Source organism: Lipotes vexillifer, unplaced genomic scaffold (assembly GCF_000442215.2).
Source record: "Lipotes vexillifer unplaced genomic scaffold, Lipotes_vexillifer_v1.1 scaffold1790, whole genome shotgun sequence".
NCBI lineage: Eukaryota > Metazoa > Chordata > Mammalia > Artiodactyla > Lipotidae > Lipotes > Lipotes vexillifer.
The window spans coordinates 410,169-415,915 of record NW_006786545.1 but is presented as its reverse complement, the minus strand read 5'-3'; positions in this window follow the sequence as shown (position 1 = coordinate 415,915).

The following is a 5,747-nucleotide window of genomic DNA, read 5'->3' as shown; positions in this document are numbered from 1 at the left end:
CCCCCAACAACAAAAAAAAAAAAAAAAAAAAAAAAAAATCTCCAAATTCTACTCTTACGCTGAAGGCGTAATTTGAACTGTGCCAAAGAGAGCAAAGTGACATGCATTCTGGCCATCACTCACCCACGTGACCGAAGCCACAGCTGGGGCTGGGTCTGCTTTGGGGTGTTTCGCGTGTAGATCTGGCTCTGCTGGAAGTGCTTCTGTGTCCTCTTTCCTCCGTGAGGGCGTAGCCTCAGAATGCTTCTTAGGTTTTCGCTTTTCTTGGCCTCCCTTTATGAATCTCTCCTTTTAGAAGCACGGCTGCATTTCACGTTCAAGGGCGTGCTCTTCTAAATCATCTCACGGGCGACGGTCGCTTTTTGTGTTTTTGACACTGAACCCAATTTAGAGCCACTTGTGCACGTCTGCAGCGTTCATTGGGATGAGAGGCTGCTCTCTGGTTTTCACACTTCAAAGCCAACCACATTCCTTCTCTTGAATCGGCTTTGAGAAACCACATCTTCGTTGCATCACATAACTCTTCTCTGATCCTGCTGAGCTGGGCACGTTTTATTAATAGTTCTCAAGTCACTCTTTGTAGACTTGAGCCAGGGGTTCTTTTATGCAGTTTAGTTGAAACCCGGACCAGTGATCTCAGAAATTTTGAGTGGCCCTAATTCAGTGGCTCAGAAACACGAGGGTCCTGCCTGCAGAGCTTCTGCTTCAGGGTGTCTGGGCTGGGCCCTGAGAGTCTGCACTTCGGACACGTGACACTGCTCCTGCAAAGAGCGCACTTGAGAACCACTGCCCCTAGGTATGCGCTGACCAGTAGCCACTAGGCACATGTGGCTATTTAAATTTCAATTAATTAAAATGAAATAAACATTTCAAAAGCAGAATCTCTGTCACACTTGCGATATTTCATGTGCTCAAGAGCCAGTGTGCGTCGTGGCTACCGTATCGGACAGCACCGATCTACAACCTTTCTGTTGTGCCAGAAAGTGGACTGAACAGAGCTGCCCTAGATTAACTCTGGGCCGATCCACCCGGCCGTTGGCGGGTTCCTCCTATGGGCTGATTCTCTACGCTATTTGCCCACGAAGACTTGTCCGGTAGTGAGCCACGTACGTTTGGTATAAGCTTAGCGCAGGGAGTTCCCTCTGGCAATCGGTCTCTTCCCCTCCACTCCCACCGCCATCATCCTAGCCCTTCGCACCTCCTTCCCACGTAGTTTACCTCCCCCTCCTCTTTCCTCCCCTGCTCCCAAAGAATCCATGTGTCTTCCTGAAATCCTTCTTTCTTTGGTCCTGCCCTTTAAGAACACCATTAGTGCCTACCACTGGGTCTACACAGACCTCCGCTGAGCAGTCAGAGTCTTCCCTGACTCCACAAAGCCCCTTTCCTCGGCTGACCAGTTTGCACGCTGGTCCCTGACTGTCCCTTGCCGATCCCTGCCTCCCTGGCCACCCTTAGGTTGTCCCGTCCTCCCTTCACCACCCACCCACCCACCTATCCATCCATCCATCCATCCATCCACCCATCCATCCATCCACCCACCCATCCACCCATCCATCCATCCATCCACCCATCCGTGATCACTCTCCACCGCCCACTCCCATGCCCCCACTTCCAAGAGGCTGAGGGGTTTGAACTCTCTAGATTGCATCATGGGATGAAATAAACACCGCTGAGGAATCTTGTGGGCACCTTACTTTAAAAGTATTTTTTTCTGATTGTAAAAGTAACGTGTTAATTTTAGAAAAATTGGAAAATACAAATGTAGTAAAAGGTAAGAAAATGCATCAGTATTTTACACCAAGAGAGTCACTTAATATCTTGTCTTTTTTGGGACGTAAATTTTTTACACTGTTACGATCATACCGTGTGCTGTATCGTGCAATTTTATATTCCTATTCTTTCACTGTTACATGTGGTTATTACAGGTTTTTGCAAAGATACTTTATACTGGTGGTAGTATATTTTATTGTGTAATTTCATCATCATTTACTTAACCTTTCAGTTATTGGGAATTTAGTCAATTTCCAAATTTTCAGTATTGTAAATAATGTTGTGATGAGCAACTTTGAATAAAATGATTTTGTGTAATTCACAGTACCCCCATAGGATGGGCTCTCAGTGCCAAATTGCCAAAAGCATCTCGATTTCAGTCCTTGCCGCACTCTCCTGCTTCCTTAAGGTAGTAAAACTGAAAATAAAGCAAACAAGCATACGGAGTATACAAACCTTAAAAACAAACAAAAACCCTATAACCCTCACAACAATAGGTGAAAGTGGCATCCTGTATGAGCTTTGAATTCTTTGCTTATCAATGACCTTGATCACTGTTCTCTCTGTACGATTGTTGGACATTTGTATTTCTAGTTGTGTGAATTTGCCTTTAAATTTTAGGTTTCACTTTTATAAGTAATCAAACAAATTGCTCTTTTCCTACGTGATTTTTTTCCTGTCTTTTCCTATTAAACATGGAGACCCTTGCCAATCTAGAGATTTAATAAATATTCATATTCCTTAGCTTTTCTTGCGGTTGTTTTTTTATACTTAATTTATCCTGTCTCTCCACCCCATTATCAGAATAGTATATACTCATCTTGTAAAATTTGGGAGACGCAGGAAGTGGTGAGGATGAACAGAAGCGCGCATCCAGAGCATGGCCACTGCTGCCATGGGGACATAGCTTTCTGCTCTTTCTCCTGCCCACGTCCATGTGCACAGATACGAACACGTTCACCTTGACATAGCTCACATCTACCACATAGAATCCCTTGTCCAGCTGTTTTGGTCTAAAGTAACGTTAGCCTGCTTTTTCATGTTGTTGACAGTTCTTGGTTTGCAGTTGTCATGACTGCACCACCATTCCTACATTAATCGTTTTTTTTTGACTGAAATTCTCAAATTTTTGTATGCATTTTAAAAAAATTGTGGTAAAATACACATAACATCAAATTTACCATCTCACACGTTATTAAGTGTACAGTTCTGTGGCGTTAAGCACAGTCACATCACAGTGTTATGCCACTGTTGCCAGCATCCATCCTCAGAACTCTTCCTCTTGCAAAACCAAAACTCTGTCCCCATCCAACAGTCACTCTCCATTCTTCCTCTCTCCCAGCCCCTGGTAGCCACCATTCTACTTTCTGTCTCTCTGAATTTGACTACTTTACAAACCTCATATAAGTGAAACCACACATTTATTTGCATTTTGTGTCTGGCTTCTTTCACTTAGAATATCCACTAGGTTCACCCATGTCGTAGCAGGTGTCTGAACGTCCTTCCTTTTTAAGGCTGAATCATGTTCCATGGTGTGGATAGACTGCATTGTTTATTCATTCACCCCCGATGGGCACTTGAGGAGTTTCTGCCCTTAGGCTATCGCAAATAATGCTGCTCTGAACATGGGTGTACAAATACCTGTTCGAGTGTCTGCTTTTAATTCTTCTGGACAGATACCCAGCCCATGCTCATCTCTAATCACTTAAAAATGGTGGGGAGGGGACTTCCCTGGTGGCGCAGTGGTTAAGAACCCGCCTGCCAGTGCAGGGGACACGCGTTCGAGCCCTGGTCTGGGAAGATCCCACATGCCACGGAGCAACAAAGCCCGTGCGCCACAACTACTGAGCCTGCGCTCTAGAGCCTGTGAGCCACAACTACTGAAGCCCGTGTGCCACAACTACTGAAGCCCGCATGCCTAGAGCCCGTGCTCCGCAACAAGAGAAGCCACCTCAATGAGAAACCCACGCACTGCAACGAAGAGCAACCCCCGCTCGCCGCAACTAGAGAAAGCCCGCGCGCAGCAACAAAGACCCAATGCGACCAAAAATAAATAATAAATAAATTTTTAAAAAATGGTGGGGAGTGTGCTGAGAGGTGAGCAAGGTGACTCACCCCGGCTACAGAGGGCAGGATATCTCTGAACTCTAGCAAGGGGCTGGCCCTGCCCCCTCAGGCCAACCTCAGTGATGCCTGCCAGGCGCCCCAGCTGTCATACCTCACTGTGTGAGAATTTGGGGGTACACATTCCTAAATGAGGCTCAGCCCCTTCTTGCCCCAACCTGCAGGTTATAGTTCCTCTGAGGAGTCTCAAGCTCTGGCCTGGGCTCGGGTGTTGGGCTAGAACCCAGCTGCCCCTTTCGGCCTCCACCCAGGGTCTCTTTGGGCCTTAGGTACAGCCCGTTGTGGTTGAACCTGCTCTCAGCCTAGCCCCTTCCCACACCGATGCACTCGGTGTCCCCTTGACTCTTCTGTGAACCAGACCTTGAAGCTGAGAGGGCTGTCACTAACTGGGGCCCTCAGGTCACCCACACTGTTGCTGTGATGCTCAGAGCCCTCACTGCTGTCGGGACTTGCCCTCCACGTGCTAAGGAAGCTCCTGCTGGGGCAGAGGCTGCCTTCCTGTCAAGTGTCTGATGTGGTAGGGAGCCCACCTTCAAGGGCTTTTCTTTGGGACAGAGTTTCCTGCCCAAGATCCCTGGCAGCCAATGGCACCAGTCACCAGAGGATGTCCTTGTTTGGCGCTGGATTCCGGACGATGGTTTTAGGCCTCTGATGGGGAAGAGTCCAAGCTGGAGGAAACAAACGTGGCTTGGGTTGGCTCTGACTGAGGTGTCTGGGAGACCACCTGTGGGTGCCCGCACAGGATCACAGGCAGGGGAGCAGAGACCCCCCTGCCCTGGGGGAACAAAGCCACGAGGTCTAGTGTACCTGGCACCTGCTAGGAAGCAAGAGTTAGGATGCGGACAAAGGGAGGGGCAGAGGCCAAGGGTTAATAACCGCTTTTGCTTTTTCCTGCCTGTGACAGTCAGGGACTGTGATTTATGCTGCTAAGATGGTTTGCAGCGGACCGAGGCTGACATTTACAAAACCCTTGTCCTGATTTATCGTCGTTTCGAGGGTGTTTTGGAAAGAACCTTTTGCAGGTGATTTGTATTCAAAACGCATTATTTACTCAACAGGTTTTATCAATTAATCTCTTCCACACTACTGAAAAGTGGCCTTGTATGTGTGTTAAGTGCAGCATGAGTTATTGTATGAATAAATCCTATACATTTGCCATTACCAGCGTGTGACATTCTTGCTGCTACTTCAGGACTGCTCGCTGCTGCCTTAAAATATCAATAAATGGAGGCTTTTAGCAGATCTTAGTGCCGCAGTCCAGGTGCGCAGCCGGCTGAGGGCAGTGCAGGTGCGCCGTGGGACGGGCGCAGGAGCTGGGTTCGTGGTTGAGTTGCGCTAGAGCGTAGATGCGCCTTTCCACGTGGTGATCCTTGCCCTGCAGTTGGAGACTCCCCAGAAAGGAGGAGGTCGGGTGGCCAGTCAGGTGAGCCTGTGTTTAGGGAGACCAGATAACGCAATAGCGACCACTTAGAGGAGGGCTGACTTGTCTTCTCGAAGAAAATGGGTGAGTTCCTGGGGTCCCAACTGGAAAAGTCACCCTTCAGTACCTTGACTTAAAAGTGCCTTGGTGAGGCTTGCCTCGTGGATGGCCTTCAGTGAAGATTTGGAAGGTCTTTGGGGATGAAAGTGAGGATACTGGAAGACACGTCATCCATTTCCAAATGGGTCAGGACAGGCTGGATGGATTGGGTGACCCTAAGCAGGTGAAGTATGTCCCATGTATTTATTTGCTGGCTTGTTTACTGTGACCAGGTAATACATGTGTGCGGTACAAAGTTTAAACGGCACAGACGTGTGCAATGAAGAGTCATTTTCTCCTCCATCCTGTCCCCAGCCTCCCCCCCGCCGCCCCC